The sequence below is a fragment of the Aulostomus chinensis genome, chromosome 1 (assembly GCF_037954235.1).
Source record: "Aulostomus chinensis isolate RoL2024-O1b breed Wild chromosome 1, RoL_Achi_v1.0, whole genome shotgun sequence".
In the NCBI taxonomy this organism is placed as follows: domain Eukaryota; kingdom Metazoa; phylum Chordata; class Actinopteri; order Syngnathiformes; family Aulostomidae; genus Aulostomus; species Aulostomus chinensis.
The window spans coordinates 17,371,113-17,389,759 of NC_141320.1; the positions used below are offsets into that span (position 1 = coordinate 17,371,113).

Below are 18,647 nucleotides of genomic sequence, written 5' to 3' on the forward strand. Positions count from 1 at the left end.
ACTACATTACTATTAGCATCATTTTGAGGTTAGTAGCAACTCTTACTACATGACTGTCAGCATCACTTTGAGGTTGTTCGAAACACTTACTACATTACTGTAAGCATCACTGAGTTTATTAGCATCTATCACTACGTTCCTGTGAGCATCATTTTGAGACCATTACCATTTCTTCTGACATCACTGTCGCATCATTTTGAGATGTTTAGCAATTCTTCTGACATCACTGTCACATTATTTTGAGGTTCGTAGCAACTCTTACTACATGACTGTCAGCATCACTTTGAGGTTGTTCGAAACTTTCACTCCATGACTGTTAGCATCATTTTGAGTTCATTACCAATTCTTACTACATCACTGTCGCATCATTTTCAGATCATTAGCAATTCTTCTGACATCACTGTCACATTATTTTGAGGTTCGTAGCAACTCTTACTACATTATTGTTGCATTATTTTAAGGTTCGTAGCAACTCTTACTACATGACTGTCAGCATCACTTTGAGTTTAATAGCAACTATCACTACATTACTGTTAGCATCATTTTGAGTTTATGAGCAATTCTCACGACATCACTGTAGCATTGAATTGAGTTCATTAGCAACTCTTACTAAATGACTGTCAGCATCACTTTGAGGTTGTTCGAAACTCTTACTACATTACTGTAAGCATCACTGAGTTTCTTAGCAACTATCACTACATTACTGTTAGCATCATCTTGAGTTCATTAGCAATTCTTCCGACATCACTGTCGCAATATTTTGAGGTTCGTAGCAACTTTTACTACATTACTGTCGCATTATATTGAGTTTCGTAGCAACTCTTACTACATTATTGTTGCATTATTTTAAGGTTCGTAGCAACTCTTACTACATCACTGTCAGCATCACTGAGTTTCTTCGCAACTATCACTACATTACTGTTCGCATCATCTTGAGTTCATTAGCAATTCTTCCGACATCACTGTCGCAATATTTTTAGGTTCGTAGCAACTTTTATTACATTACTGTCGCATTATTTTGAGGTTCGTAGCAACTCTTAGTACATGACTGTCAGCATCACTTTGAGGTTATTCGAAACGTTCGCTCCATTACTGTTAGCATCATTTTGAGTTCATTAGCAATTCTTACTAAATCACTGTCGCATCATTTTGAGATCTTTAGCAATTCTTCTGACATCACTGTCGCATTATTTTGAGGTTCGTAGCAACTCTTACTACATGACTGTCAGCATCACTTTGAGGTTATTCGAAACTTTCACTCCATTACTGTTAGCATAATTTTGAGTTCATTAGCAATTCTTACTACGTCACTGTCGCATCATTTTGAGATCTTTTACAATTCTTCTGACATCACTGTCACATTATTTTGAGGTTCGTAGCAACTCTTACTACATTATTGTTGCATTATTTTTAGGTTCGTAGCAACTCTTACTACATGACTGTCAGCATCACTTTGAGGTTGTTCGAAACACTTAATACATTACTGTTAGCATCACTGAGTTAATGAGCAACTATCACTACATTACTGTTAGCATCATTTTGAGTTCATTAGCAATTCTTCCGACATCACTGTCGCAATATTTTGAGGTTCGTAGCAACTCTTACTACATGACTGTCAGCATCACTTTGAGGTTATTCGAAACTTTCACTCCATTACTGTTAGCATCATTTTGAGTTTATGAGCAATTCTCACGACATCACTGTAGCATTGAATTGAGTTCATTAGCAACTCTTACTACATGATTGTCAGCATCACTTTGAGGTTGTTCGAAACACTTACTACATTACTGTAAGCATCACTGAGTTAATTAGCAACTATCACTACATTACTGTTAGCATCATTTTGAGTTCATTAGCAATTCTTACGACATCACTGTCCCATCAGTTTGAGATCATTACCAATTCTTCTGACATCACTGTCGCATTATTTTGAGGTTCGAAGCAACTTTTACTACTTTACTGTTGCATTATTTTGAGGTTCATAGCAACTCCTACTACATGACTTTCACCATCACTTTAGGTTGTTCGAAACTCTTACTACATTACTGTCAGCATCACTGAGTTTATTAGAAACTATCACTACATAACTGTTAGCATCATTTTGAGGTTAGAAGCAACTGTCACGACATGAGTGTCAGCATCACTTTAGGTTGTTCGAAACTCTTACTACATTACTGTCAGCATCACTGAGTTTATTAGCAACTATCACTACATTACTGTTAGTAGTTAGTTCATTAGCAATTCTTCCGACATCACTTTCGCAATATTTTGAGGTTCGGAGCAACTTTTACTACATTACTGTCGCATTATTTTGAGGTTCGTAGCAACACTTAATACATGGCTGTCAGCATCACTTTGAGGTTATTCGAAACTTTCACTCCATTACTGTTAGCATCATTTTGAGTTCATTAGCAATTCTTCCAACATCACTTTCGCAATATTTTGAGGTTCGTAGCAACTCTTACTACATTACTTTTGCATTATTTAAAGGTTTTTAGCAACTCTTACTACATGACTTTCAGCATCACTTTGAGGTTGTTCGAAACTCTTACTACATTACTGTCAGCATCACTGAGTTTATTAGCAACTATCACTACATTACTGTTAGCATCATTTTGTGGTTCGAAGCAACTGTCACTCCATGAGTGTCAGCATCACTTCGAGGTTGTTCGAAACACTTACTACATTACTGTAAGCATCACTGAGTTTATTAGCAAGTATCACTACATTACTGTTAGCATCATTTTGAGTTTCTTAGCAATTCTTACGACATCACTGTAGCATTAAATTGAGTTTAGTAGCAACTCTTACTCCTCCTGGAACCGTCACCTTACCGTGGTGGAGGAGTTTGAGTGCCCTAGTGACCCTAGGAGCAATGCTGTCTGGGGCATTTTTCCCCTGGTAGGGTCACCCAAGGCAGACTGGTCCTAGGCGAAGGGCCAGACAAAGAACGGTTCAACAGACCCTTCATGGAAAATCCAGCAAGTGCTACATGTACCCTGCCCGGAGGGGCACTAGGGCCCCGCCCTGGTGCCAGGCCCAGGGTGGCGGCTCAAAGGCGAGCGCCTGGTGTCCGGGCCTTGGTCCGTGGGGCCCGGCCAGGCCCAGCCCGAAGAGGAGACACAGGCACGTCCTCCCTTGGACTCACCACTCATCGGGGGAACCGGAGGGGTCCGGTGCAATGTGGTTTGGGTGGCAGTTTCAGGCGGGTGCCTCGGCTGTCTGAACCACAGACATGGAAGCTGGATTTTGGGACATGGAACGTTACCTCTCTGGTGAGGAAGGAGGTGGAGCTGGTGGAAGAGGTTGAGTGTTACCGGCTAGATATAGTCGGCCTCACCTCGACACATAGCTCTGGGTCCGGAACCCGAGTCCTTGAGAGGGGTTGGACTTTCTCTTTTGCTGGAGTTGCTCCGGGTGAGAGGCGGAGGGCAGGGGTGGGCTTTTTGGTTGCCCCTCGACTCTCTGCCTGTACGTTGGGGTTTACCCCCGTGGACGAAAGGGTTGCTTCCCTGCGCCTTCGGGTCGGGGAACGGGTCCTGACTGTGGTCTGCGCATATGCGCCGAACACTAGTTCAGAGTACCCACCCTTTTTGGAGTCCTTGGGAAGGGTACTGGATGGTGCCCCGGCTGGGGACTCCATTGTCCTACTGGGAGACTTCAACGCTCACGTGGGCAACGACAGCATGACCTGGAGAGGTGTGATTGGGAGGAACGTCAGGCTCGACCTGAACCCGAGTGGTGTTCAGTTATTGAACTTCTGTGCAAGTCGCAGTTTGGCCATAACGAACACCATGTTCGAGCATAAGGATGCCCACATTGCACATGGCACCAGGACACCCTAGGTCGCAGGTCTATGATCGATTTTATAGTCGTATCATTTGACCTGCGACCGCATGTTCTGGACACTCGGGTGAAGAGAGGAGCTGAGCTGTCAACTGATCACCAACTGGTGGTGAGTTGGATCAGATGGCAGGGGAAGATGCCGCGCAGACCTGGCAGGCCCTAACGAGTAGTGAGGGTTTGTTGGGAACGCCTGGCAGAAGAACCAGTCAGAACGATCTTTAACTCCCACCTCCGGCAGAGCTTTGATCACATCACGGGGGTAGTGGGGGACATTGAGTCCGAATTGGCCATGTTCCGCTCTGCCATTGTCGAGGCGGCTGCTGTGAGCTGTGGCCGCAAGGCTGCTGGGGACGGCCGCGGGGGTAATCCTCGAACACGCTAGTGGACACCAGAGGTGAGGGGAGCCGTCAGGCTGAAAAAGGAGGCTTACAGGGCATGGCTGGCCTGTGGGTCTCCAGAGGCAGCTGACCGCTACCGGCAGGCCAAACGGTGTGCAGCTGTGGCGGTCGCCAAAGCAAAAACGCGGGCGTGGGAAGAGTTCGGTGAGGCCATGGAGAAGGACTATCGGTCGGCTCCAAAAAGGTTCTGGCAAACTGTCCGTCGCCTCAGGGGGGGAAGGCGGCAACTTGCCCACACTGTTTACAGTGGGGGTGGGAGGCTGCTGACGTCAACTGGGGAGATAATTGGGCGGTGGAAGGAATACTTTGAGGAACTCCTCAATCCCATCAGCACGTACTCCGTGGAGGAGACAGAGTCTGGGGAGTGCTTGGGGGGGGGTCGTCCAATCTCCGGGGCAGAAGTCGCCGAGGCAGTTAAACAACTCCGCGGTGGCAGAGCCCCGGGGGTGGATGAGATTGTTCGAAACTCTTACTACATGACTGTCAGCATCACTTTGAGGTTGTTCGAAACACTTACTATATTACTGTTAGCATCACTGACTTGATTAGCAACTATCACTACATTACTGTTAGCATCATTTTGAGTTCATTAGCAATTCTTACTACATCACTGTTAGCATCATATTGAGTTCATTAGCAATTCTTCCGACATCACTGTCGCATTATTTTGAGGTTCGGAGCAACTTTTACTACATGACTTTCAGCATCACTTTGAGGTTGTTCGAAACACTTAGTACATTACTGTAAGCATCACTGAGTTGATTAGCAACTATCACTACATTACTGTTAGCATCATTTTGAGTTCATTTGCAATTCTTCCGACATCACTGTCGCAATATTTTGAGGTTCGTAGCAACTTTTACTGCATTACTGTCGCATTATTTTGAGGTTTTATAGCAACTCTTACTACATGACTGTCAGCATCACTTTGAGGTTATTCGAAACTTTCACTCCATTACTGTTAGCATCATTTTGAGTTCATTAGCAATTCTGACGACATCACAGTAGCATTAAATTGAGTTCATTAGCAACTCTTACTACATGACTGTCAGCATCACTTTGAGGTTGTTCGAAACTCTTACTACATTACTGTAAGCATCACTGAGTTTATTAGCAACTTTCACTCCATTAATGTTAACACCATTTTGAGTTCATTAGCAATTCTTACTATATCACTATAGCATCATTTTGAGAACATTAGCAATTCTTCTGACATCACTGTCGCATTTTTTTGAGGTTCGTAGCAACTCTTACTACATTACTGTCAGCATCACTTTGCGGTTTTTCGAAACGTTCACTCCATTACTGTTAGCATCATTTTGAGTTCATTAGCAATTCTTACTACATCACTGTCGCATTATTTTGAGGTTCGTTGCAACACTTACTACATGACTGTCAGCATCACTTTGAGGTTATTCGAAACTTTCACTCCATTACTGTTCGCATCATTTTGAGTTCATTAGCAATTCTTTCTACATCACTGTCGCATCATTTTGAGATCATTAGCAATTCTTCCGACATCACTGTCACATTATTTTGAGGTTCGTATTAACTCTTACTACATGACTGTCAGCATCACTTTGAGGTTATTCGAAACTTTCACCCCATTACTTTTAGCATCATTTTGAGTTCATTAGCAATTCTTCTGACATCACTGTCGCATTATTTTGAGGTTCGTAGCAACTCTTACTACATGACTGTCAGCATCACTTTGAGGTTGTTCGAAACTCTTACTACATTACTTTAAGCATCACTGAGTTTCTTAGCAACTATCACTACATTACTGTTAGCATCATCTTGAGTTCATTAGCAATTCTTCCGACATCACTGTCGCAATATTTTGAGGTTCGTAGCAACACTTACTACATGACTGTCAGCATCATTTTGAGGTTATTCGAAAGTTTCACTCCATTACTATTAGCATCATTTTGAGTTCATTAGCAATTCTTCCGACATCACTGTCGCAATATTTTGAGGTTCGTTGCAACTTTTACTACATTACTGTTGCAGTATTTTGAGGTTCGTAGCAACTCTTACTAAATGACTTTCAGCATCTGTTTGAGTTTATTCGAAACTTTCACTCCATTACTGTTAGCATCATTTTGAGTTCACGAGCAATTCTTACTACATCACTGTCGCATTATTTTGAGATCATTAGCAATTCTTCTGACATCACTGTCGCATTATTTTGAGGTTCTAAGCAACTCTTACTACATGACTGTCAGCATCACTTTGAGGTTATTCGAAACACTTACTACATTACTTCAAGCATCACTGAGTTGATTAGCAACTATCACTACATTACTGTTAGCATCATTTTAAGTTCATGAGCAATTCTTCTGACATCACTGTCGCAATATTTTGAGGTTCGTCGCAACTTTTACTACATTACTGTCGCATTATTTTGAGGTTCGTAGCAACTCTTAGTACATGACTTTCAGCATCACTTTGATGTTATTCGAAACATTCACTCCATTACTGTTAGCATCATTTGAGATCATTAGCAATTCTTCTGACATCACTGTCGCATCATTTTTACATCTTTAGCCATTCTTCTGACATCACTGTCGCATTATTTTTAGGTTCGTAGCAACTCTTACTAAATGACTGTCAGCTTCACTTTGAGGTTATTCGAAACTTTCACTCCATTACTGTTAGCATCATCTTGAGTTCATTAGCAATTCTTCCGTCATCACTGTCGCATCATTTTGAGTTCATTAGCAATTCTTACTACATTACTTTTAGCATCATTTTGAGTTCACTAGCAATTCTTACTACATAACTGTCGCTTCATTTTGAGATCATGAGCAATTCTTCTGACATCACTGTCGCATTATTTTAGATTCGTAGCAACTCTTACTACATTCTTGTTGCATTGTTTTAAGGTTCCTAGCAACTCTTACTACATGACTGTCAGCATCACTTTGAGTTTTTTAGCAACTATCACTACATTACTGTTAGCATCATTTTGAGTTGTTGAGCAATTCTCACGACATCACTGTAGCATTATTTTGAGGTTCGTAGCAACTCTTACTACATGACTGTCAGCATCACTTTGAGGTGTTTCGAAACACTTACTACATTACTGTAAGCATCACTGACTTGATTAGCAACTATCACTACATTACTGTTAGCATCATTTTAAGTTCATTAGCAATTCTTCCGACATCACTGTCGCAATTTTTTGAGGTTCGTAGCAACTTTTAATACATTACTGTCGCATTATTTTCAGGTTCGTAGCAAGTCTTAGTACATGACTGTCAGCATCACTTTGAGGTTATTCGAAACACTTACTACATTACTGTAAGCATCACTGAGTTGATTAGCAACTATCACTACATTACTGTTAGCATCATCTTGAGTTCATTAGCAATTCTTCCGACATCACTGTCGCAATATTTTGAGGTTCGTAGCAACACTTACTACATGACTGTCAGCATCATTTTGAGGTTATTCGAAAGTTTCACTCCATTACTATTAGCATCATTTTGAGTTCATTAGCAATTCTTCCGACATCACTGTCGCAATATTTTGAGGTTCGTTGCAACTTTTACTACATTACTGTTGCAGTATTTTGAGGTTCGTAGCAACTCTTACTAAATGACTTTCAGCATCTGTTTGAGTTTATTCGAAACTTTCACTCCATTACTGTTAGCATCATTTTGAGTTCACGAGCAATTCTTACTACATCACTGTCGCATTATTTTGAGATCATTAGCAATTCTTCTGACATCACTGTCGCATTATTTTGAGGTTCTAAGCAACTCTTGCTACATGACTGTCAGCATCACTTTGAGGTTATTCGAAACACTTACTACATTACTTCAAGCATCACTGAGTTGATTAGCAACTATCACTACATTACTGTTAGCATCATTTTAAGTTCATGAGCAATTCTTCTGACATCACTGTCGCAATATTTTGAGGTTCGTCGCAACTTTTACTACATTACTGTCGCATTATTTTGAGGTTCGTAGCAACTCTTAGTACATGACTTTCAGCATCACTTTGATGTTATTCGAAACATTCACTCCATTACTGTTAGCATCATTTGAGATCATTAGCAATTCTTCTGACATCACTGTCGCATCATTTTTACATCTTTAGCCATTCTTCTGACATCACTGTCGCATTATTTTTAGGTTCGTAGCAACTCTTACTAAATGACTGTCAGCTTCACTTTGAGGTTATTCGAAACTTTCACTCCATTACTGTTAGCATCATCTTGAGTTCATTAGCAATTCTTCCGTCATCACTGTCGCATCATTTTGAGTTCATTAGCAATTCTTACTACATTACTTTTAGCATCATTTTGAGTTCACTAGCAATTCTTACTACATAACTGTCGCTTCATTTTGAGATCATGAGCAATTCTTCTGACATCACTGTCGCATTATTTTAGATTCGTAGCAACTCTTACTACATTCTTGTTGCATTATTTTAAGGTTCCGAGCAACTCTTACTACATGACTGTCAGCATCACTTTGAGGTTGTTCGAAACACTTAGTACATTACTGTAAGTATCACTGAGTTGATTAGCAACTATCACTACATTACTGTTAGCATCATTTTTTGTTCATTAGCAATTCTTACTACATCACTGTCGCATCATTTTGAGACCATTAGCAATTCTTCCGACATCACTGTTGCATTATTTGAGGTTCGTAGCAACTTTTACTACATTACTGTCGCATTATTTTGAGGTTCGTAGCAACTCTTCCTACATGACTGTCAGCATCACTTTGAGGTTATTCGAAACACTTACTACATTACTGTAAGCATCACTGACTTGATTAGCAACTATCACTACATTACTGTTTGCATCATTTGGAGTTCATTAGCAATTCTTCCGACATCACTGTCGCAATATTTTGAGGTTCGTAGCAACTTTTACGACATCACTGTCGCAATATTTTGAGGTTCGTAGCAACTCTTACCACATGACTGTCAGCATCACTTTGAGGTTATTCGAAACTTTCACTCCATTACTGTTAGCATCATTTTGAGTTCATCAGCAATTCTTACTAAATCACTGTCGCATCATTTTGAGATCATTAGCAATTCTTCTGACATCACTGTCACATTATTTTGAGGTTCATAGCAACTCTTACGACATTATTGTTGCATTATTTTAAGGTTCCTAGCAACTCTTACTTCATGACTGTCAGCAGCACTTTGAGTTTATTAGCAACTATCACTACATTACTGTTTGCATCATTTTGAGTGTATGAGCAATTCTCACGACATCACTGTAGCATTGAATTGAGTTCATTAGCAACTCTTACTAAATGACTGTCAGCATCACTTTGAGGTTATTCGAAACATTCACTCCATTACTGTTAACATCATTTTGAGTTCATTAGCAATTCTTACTACATCACTGTCGCATCATTTTGAGTTCATTAGCAATTCTTCTGACATCACTGTCACATTATTTTGAGGTTCGTAGCAACTCTTACTACATTATTGTTTCATTATTTTAAGGTTCGTAGCAACTCTTACTACATTATTGTTGCATTATTTTAAGGTTCCTAGCAACTCTTACTACATGACTGTCAGCATCACTTTGAGTTTATTAGCAACTATCACTACATTACTGTTAGCATCATTTTGAGTTGTTGAGCAATTCTCACGACATCACTGTAGCATTAAATTGAGTTCATTAGCAACTCTTACTAAATGACTGTCAGCATCACTTTGAGGTTGTTCGAAACACTTACTACATCACTGTCAGCATCACTGAGTTGATTAGCAACTATCACTCCATTACTGTTAGCATCATTTTGAGTTCATTAGCAATTCTTCCGACATCACTGTCGCAATATTTTGAGGTTCGTAGCAACTTTTACTACATTACTGTTGCATTATTTTGTGGTTCGTAGCAACTCTTACTACATGACTGTCAGCATCTCTTTGAGGTTATTCGAAACTATCACTACATTACTGTTAGCATCATTTTGAGTTGTGGAGCAATTCTCACGACATCACTGTCGCATTAAATTGAGTTCATTAGCAACTCTTTCTAAATGACTGTCAGCATCACTTTGAGGTTGTTCGAAACTCTTACTACATTACTTTAAGCATCACTGAGTTTCTTAGCAACTATCACTACATTACTGTTAGCATCATCTTGAGTTCATTAGCAATTCTTCCGACATCACTGTCGCATCATTTTGAGATCATTAGCAATTCTTCTGACATCACTGTCACATCATTTTGAGGTTCTTAGCAACACTTACTACATGACTGTAAGCATCACTTTGAGGTTATTCGAAACTTTCACTCCATTACTGGTAGCATTTTTTTGAGTTCATTAGTAATTCTTACGACATCACTGTCACATCATTTTGAGATCATTACCAATTCTTCTGACATCACTGTCGCATCATTTTTACATCTTTAGCAATTCTTCTGACATCACTGTCGCATTATTTTGAGGTTCGTAGCAACTCTTACTACATGACTGTCAGCATCACTTTGAGGTTGTTCGAAACACTTACTACATCACTGTCAGCATCACTGAGTTGATTAGCAACTATCACAACATTACTGTTAGCATCATTTTGAGTTCATTAGCAATTCTTCCGACATCACTGTCGCAATATTTTGAGGTTCGTAGCAACTTTTACTACATTACTGTCGCATTATTTTGAGGTTCGTAGCAACTCTTACTACATGACTATCAGCATCTCTTTGAGTTTATTCGAAACACTTACTACATTACTTCAAGCATCACTGAGTTGATTAGCAACTATCACTACATTACTTTTAGCATCATTTAAGTTCATTAGCAATTCTTCTGACATAACTGTCGCAATATTTTGAGGTTCGTCGCAACTTTTACTACATTGCTGTCGCATTATTTTGAGGTTCGTAGCAACTCTTAGTACATGACTTTCAGCATCACTTTGAGGTTATTCGAAACGTTCACTCCATTACTGTTAGCATCATTTTGAGTTCATTAGCAATCCTTACTAAATCACTGTCGCATCATTTTGAGATCTTTAGCAATTCTTCTGACATCACTGTCGCATTATTTCAAGGTTCGTAGCAACTCTTACGACATGACTGTCACCATCACTTTGAGGTTATTAGAAACACTTACTACATTACTGTTAGCATCATTTTAAGTTCATTAGCAATTCTTCTGACATCACTGTCGCAATATTTTGAGGTTCGTAGCAACTTTTACTACATTACTGTCGCATTATATTGAGTTTCGTGGCAACTCTTACTACATTATTGTTGCATTATTTTAAGGTTCGTAGCAACTCTTACAACATTACTGTCAGCATCACTGAGTTTCGTCGCAACTATCACTACATTACTGTTAGCTTCATCTTGAGTTCATTCGCAATTCTTCCGACATCACTGTCGCAATATTTTGAGGTTCGTAGCAACTTTTATTACATTACTGTCCCATTATTTTGAGGTTCGTAGCAACTTTTAGTACATGACTGTCAGCATCACTTTGAGGTTGTTTGAAACACTTACTACATTACTGTTAGCATCATGTTGAGTTCATTGGCAATTCTTACGACATCACTGTCCCATCAGATTGAGATCATTACCAATTCTTCTGACATCACTGTCGCATTATTTTGAGGTTCAAAGCATCTCTAACTACATTACTGTCAGCATCACTGAGTTTATTAGCATCTATCACTATGTTACTGTTCGCATCATTTTGAGTTGTTGAGCAATTCTCACCATATCACTGTAGCATTAAATTGAGTTCATTAGCAACTCTTACTAAATGACTGTCAGCATCACTTTGAGTTTGTTCGAAACACTTACTACATTACTGTCAGCATCACTTTAACTTTATTAGCAACTATCACTACATTACTATTAGCATCATTTTGAGGTTCGTAGCAACTCTTACTAAATGACTGTCAGCATCACTTTGAGGTTGTTCGAAACTCTTACTACATGACTGTCAGCATCACTTTGAGGTTGTTCGAAACACTTACTACATTTCTGTAAGCATCACTGAGTTAATTAGCAACTATAACTACATTACTGTTAGCATCATTTTGAGTTCATTAGCAATTCTTCCGACATCACTGTCGCAATATTTTGAGGTTCGTAGCAACTTTTACGACATGACTGTCAGCATCATTTTGAGTTCATTAGCAATTCTTACTACATCACTGTCGCATCATTTTGAGATCATTAGCAATTCTTCTGACATCACTGTCACATTATTTAAAGGTTCGTAGCAACTCTTACTACATTACTGTCAGCATCACTGAGTTTCTTACCAACTATCACTACATTATTGTTAACATCATTTTGAGTTCATTAGCAATTCTTCCGACATCACTGTCGCAATACTTTGAGGTTCGTAGCAACTTTTACTTCATTACTGTCGCATTATTTTGAGGTTCGTAGCAACACTTACTACATGACTGTCAGCATCACTTTGAGGTTATTCGAAACTTTCACTCCATTACTGGTAGCATCAGTTTGAGTTCATTAGCAATTCTTACTACATCACTGTCGCAACATTTTGAGATCATTAGCAATTCTTCTGACATTACTGTCGCATTATTTTGAGGTTCGTAGCAACTCTTACTACATGACTGTCACCATCACTTTGAGGTTATTCGAAAGTTTCACTCCATTACTGTTAGCATCATCTTGAGTTCATTTGCAATTCTTCCGACATCACTGTCGCATTATTTTGAGGTTCGTAGCAACTCTTACTACATTACTGTTGCATTATTTTGAGGTTCGGAGCAACTCTTATTACATTACTGTCAGCATCACTTGGAGTTTATTAGCAACTATCACTACATTACTGTTCGCATCATTTTGAGTTTATTAGCAATTCTTACGACATCACTGTAGCATTAAATTGAGATCATTAGCAATTCTTCTGACATCACTGTCGCACTATTTTGAGGTTCGTAGCAACTCTGACTACATTACTGTTGCATTATTTAAAGGTTCGTAGCAACTCTTACTACATTACTGTAAGCATCACTGAGTTTATTAGCAACTATCACTACGTTACTGTTAGCATTGTTTTGAGTTCATTAGCAATTCTTACGACATCACTGTCAGCATCATTTTTAATTTACTCGCAACTCAAACCACATGACTGTCAGCATCACTTTGAGGTCATTCGAAACTTTCACTCCATTACTGTTAGCGTCATTTTGAGTTCATTAGCAATTCTTACTACATCACTGTCGCATTATTTTGAGGTCCGTAGCAACTCTTACTTCATGACTGTCAGCATCACTTTGAGGTTGTTCGAAACTCTTACTACATTACTGTAAGCATCACTGAGTTTATTAGCAACTATCACTACATTGCTGTTAGCATCATTTTCAGTTCATTAGCAATTCTTCCGACATCACTGTCGCAATATTTTGAGGTTCGTAGAAACACTTACTACATGACTGTCAGCATCACTTTGAGGTTATTTGAAACTTTCACTCCATTACTGTTAGCATAATTTTTGGTTCATTAGCAATTCTGACTACATCACTGTTGCATCATTTTTAGATCATTAGCAATTCTTCCGACATCACTGTCGCATTATTTTGAGGTTCGTAGCAACTCTTACTACATTACTGTTGCATTATTTAAAGGTTCGTAGCAACTCTTACTACATTACTGTCAGCATCACTTTGAGTTTATTTGCAACTATCACTCCATTACTGCTAGCATCATTTTGAGTTCATTAGCAATTCTTACGACATCACTGTAGCATTAAATTGAGGTTCGTACCAACTCTTGCTACATGACTGTCAGCATCACTTTGAGGTTGTTCGAAACTCTTACTACATTACTGTAAGCATCACTGACTTGATTAGCAACTATCACTACATTACTCTTAGCATCATTTTGAGATCATTAGCAATTCTTCCGACATTACTTTAGCATTATTTTGCGTTCATTAGCAATTCCTACGACATCACTGTAGCATTATTTTGAGGGTAGTAGCAACTCTTACTACATGACTTTCAGCATCATTTGAAATTGTTCGAAACACGTACTACATTACTGTAAGCCTCACTGAGTTAATTAGCAACTATCACTACATTACTGTTAGCATCATTTTGTGTTCATTAGTGATTCTTACGACATCACTGTCACATCATTTTGAGATCATTAGCAATTCTTCCGACATCACTGTCGCATTATTTGGAGGTTCGTAGCAACTCTTACTACATTACTGTTGCATTGTTTTGAGGTTAGTAGCAACTCTTAGTACATGACTGTCAGCATCACTTTGAGGTTATTCGAAAATTTCACTACATTACTGTTAGCATCACTGAGTTTATTAGCAACTATCACTACATTACTGTTAGCATCATTTTGAGTTCATTAGCAATTCTTCCGACATCACTGTAGCATTATTTTGTGGTTAGTAGCAACTCTTACTACACGACTGTCAGCATCACTTTGAGTTTATTAGCAACTATCACTACATTACTGTTAGCATAATTTTGAGTTCATTAGCAATTCTTATGACATCACTGTCGCATCATTTTGAGATCATTAGCAATTTTTCCAACATCATTGTAGCATTATTTTGAGGTTATTAGCAACTCTTCCTCCATTACTGTTAGCATCATTTTGAGTTCATTAGCAATTCTTCCGACATCACTATAGCATTATTTTGAGGTTTTGAGGTACCTTTGTTTGTAACCGATCTGCTGAACAGCGAGACGCCACCACGCATCGCTGTCGGCTCCGTAAAGGAGGGAGAGGAAGTGGAAAGGACGGAGAAGGGTCGGACCAGGTCTACTGCTAGGTGACCACTCACTGTCGTCTGCCACACTGCCCCTCATGGTGGGGAGTGTAACGCCATCCTGCCACAGTACATTTGTTTCATTCTTTTGCTCTTGCACTTTAATTAAAATGGACTTGACTTTAGAATGTTTTGTTTCAAAATATAGATGAATTCCCAGATTTATAGGTAGCATGAGTATGAAGTTGCACTTGCACCCGGTGGGAAAATGTCCTCTGCATTTGACTCTAACTATGTAGGAGCAGTGTTAGCAGTGTCAGCCTGGGGGCTTGGTCAAGATCAATGACAGGAGTAGCAGACAGGTAATATCCATAGCATGCATGTTGTTTTAGAGGAGTAAGGGTACACTGTTGGTCTCTCACCTGATGCGCTGTCATCAGCACAAATGATCTGTTCCTAAACATCAAAATCTACCATCCCCCCTGATTGTTTTTTACAACTGGAGTACTGGTTAACACTTTAGAAAGCCTTCATTCAGAGCTGTGAAGAACCTTGAACCTGATATACTAACTGGCCAGATGAAGCTATGCTAGGCTGCTGTACTCTGAAGAGCTAAAGTAGCAGCTTCTGAGAGGGATGCTAACCTGGATGTGTTCATCTCCTACTTTAGTATCAGCGGCCCAACTTGGAGCTCTGACAGCCTCCAGCTTTTTGTTCCTGTTTCTGCTTCAGTCAACAGGGAACTCCAACCTGCAGTAGAATCTTCAACAACAATGGAATAAAAAAGTGAGGAAGAAAAACTAGAATAAACTTACAAAGCTGAGAAATGTTCATGAAGAAGAAAGGCACACGTTATGATTGAGGCCAGAAACTAAAACTCCACACCAAATGTACTTTGACTTGTAGGATAATGAACTTGAATGTGTTGAAACAGCAGATCAATGAATCCACTACCACACAACAAGATGATGACCCCCTACCACAAGATGGCGTCACAGATCCTGACGGTCTGTGCAGGAAACATCAAGCAAAACATTACAACAAAGCTCCTGTTGTTCCCTCCAGGAAAAACTGTGGCTCTGATGAGAAGAAGGATCCCAGCCTCCTCTGAGGATCCATGGCCGCACCATTGGGTAGAAGGACGATGGGGTCGGCACCAGGAGGAACCCTGGTGTCTCCGATGCAGGGAAGATGGAGCAGTGAAGAGGCCACATTGTGGCGTCCTAAAGAGGACATTTGGTGGAGCCTGAGACAGCAAACATCACGCCCCCTTCATCAGAAGAACCACAGCACCAGAAGAAAGAATCCTGGCAGTGACGACAGGGAGGATCAGGGTGACCTCCTCACCACCACCTTTGAACCTTCAAGTGAACTTTAAAAAGCTTTAGAGTGGAGAAGGATTTTAAAACATTTCATTGTTTTTTCCTTTCATTCTCATTTGTGTGATTGTCTGATTTATTAGAAATAAACACTGTCTGCTGGGTTTCCATCGACTGTGATTCTCTTTTTGCATGCAAGTTGAAAGTTATGCCAATAAAAACCACAAGTATTTGAAGACCAAAGGAAGAACCCCCAAAGTCAGGACCCTGAGATCAAAGTGAGAGCTCTGATCTCAGAGGTCTGGGATATTTCCCATCCCATGGCCCTTCAAATAAGAGCCCTGTGTCACTGTCTCAAAGTTTTCAACCGTATTTGTTTGTTAAATTAAAACCAGACGACCACTGTGGTCCTTTTTACACGGTAAGTAAAGCACAGATGCCCTGGTGGACCTGTTGGCACCCTGGACTTTGAATCCAGTGACCTGAGTCCAAGTCTCCATTCCAGCAGGTTTCCTGCAGCCTTCAGCAGAGCTGCCATGTTTCTCTGTAGAGAACTAAGTGATGCTCTCAGCAGGTTGAGGGCACCACCAACACATGAGGGATGAACCTCTGACTTCCTTCTTGTCAAACAGGAAACTCCTAATACCTCATTTGAGTAAAGTACCTCATATTCCTGACATCCAAGTAGTAGTGAAGTGGAGGAAGAAGGGAGGAGATCTCCAACAGGATCCTTCTTCCCTCTGTCCTCCTTGATCTCATGGATCACCACAGTCAAGGGGAGACCCAAGCTCCCGGATGGATCTGGCACTCAGGAACTGCTGAGTTTTCCAGTGGACTTTGTTCCATCCATGGTTCAGGAACAGGACTCCTCCTGGTTAACCTGGTATCTTTCCACCCAACTGTGGGTTCTTGGAGAATTTTTCATGTCATGTCAAGAAATCAGGCTGGCGGGTTTTTCAATGAGAGAAATTCTGGTAACTTAATTAAGTGGCATGTTTGTTGAAGCAGTAATTAACTGATAAATTAAGGAAGGCCTGGCCAGTCTTTGCTCCCAGGTCATACGATGGAGTTAGAAAGTTCTGAATCAATCTGGAGTTCCATGATTTCCTTGTGGTTCATGATCCTTTTGCCAATGTAGTCTGGAACAAGAGCAAGATGAACCTCCAAATATCAACAGGTTGATTGCAGGCGATGTCAAGTGGTATTTAGAGGAACCTCCTCTTTGTGTTTGGTTCCATGGTGGAATGGTGAGCACTCTGGATCAGGGATCAGAGTTCAAGTCTCAGAAGGACCTTCCTGTCTGGAATGTGTCCCATGTAACAAACTGATCAAAAGATGCAATGTGGTTCTAATGTTCTGGTTCATTTCTTGTCCTTTAGAAAAATGAAAATCATTTCTCCCTGCCATGAACTCAGACTGTGTGTTTAATGTTAACAATAAATGCAACAACTAAGGAGCCAGTAGCTCCTGTGGAAAAAATTCTACTTTGTCAGTGAATTAATTCAGTCTGCAACTGTCAGTGTCTGTCAGGATGGCCGAGCGGTCTAAGGCGCTGCGTTCAGGTCGCAGTCTCTCCTGGAGGCGTGGGTTCAAATCCCACTTCTGACAAAGGACATTTTCTCCACATTCCTATGCATCCACAGTGGTAAATTCCAAACCCAGTTGAAGCTGCTCTCCACTGATGGGAGTGAGTGGTTGAACTGGCAGCAGAGGAGGCAAAGGAGCTTCCCTGTGATGGTCCAACATTGCCTGGTTTCCTCCAACATGGAGCAGCCACCAAACTCTAACTTCAATGTTGGATCAAAGTCTTCTGAAGAAATGTGTTTTCTTTCAATTCACATTTTGTCCATTAACTTCATCATCAGAGTCTCCATCTCATCACATGACTAAAGTCTGGGTTCTGTGTTGGTGGTAAAATATCCTTCCATGCCCCTCACTAGTTTGCACACAGAAAAGCATATTTTCCTGGTTTCAGATCTCTTAGGTTGTTCTCTCTCTTAAAGCAGCTGAGGCAGCTTTCATTGTGTGATTTATTTTAAAATATAAATATGGAACAGAACCATTGGAATCAGATGTCAGGACATTTGAAGGAATGTCAATCTCCTGTTGAAATGTTGCAGTGTGCAGCTGAGGCTCTCTGGCAGTGGCACCAGGAGCCACAATGGCAGAACCTGGACCCTCCTGGAGGAGAACCACAGGTGAGGGCCTTCTTGGCTCCAGATTGATGGAAATCAAGTGTCTGAGGCTGTTAGCAGCCATGAAGTTGATCTGGTTGGCACTGGTATTTGTTCTTGCTGCAGCTCAGGAGTGATTCAGGAGAAGAAGTTCAGAACAGCCAAGGTTGGGGACTGGAATTCTAAAATTTCCCCTGGAACC

General features: G+C 40.3%; 1 non-coding gene across 1 annotated transcript; it reads left to right on the top strand.

Moving 5' to 3' along the window:
- The first annotated feature begins 17,796 nt into the window (after positions 1–17,796).
- On the top strand, positions 17,797–17,879 carry trnal-cag (transfer RNA leucine (anticodon CAG)). Its single transcript has one exon. It is a non-coding gene; the product is annotated as a tRNA-Leu (tRNA).
- The last annotated feature ends 768 nt before the right edge of the window (positions 17,880–18,647 follow it).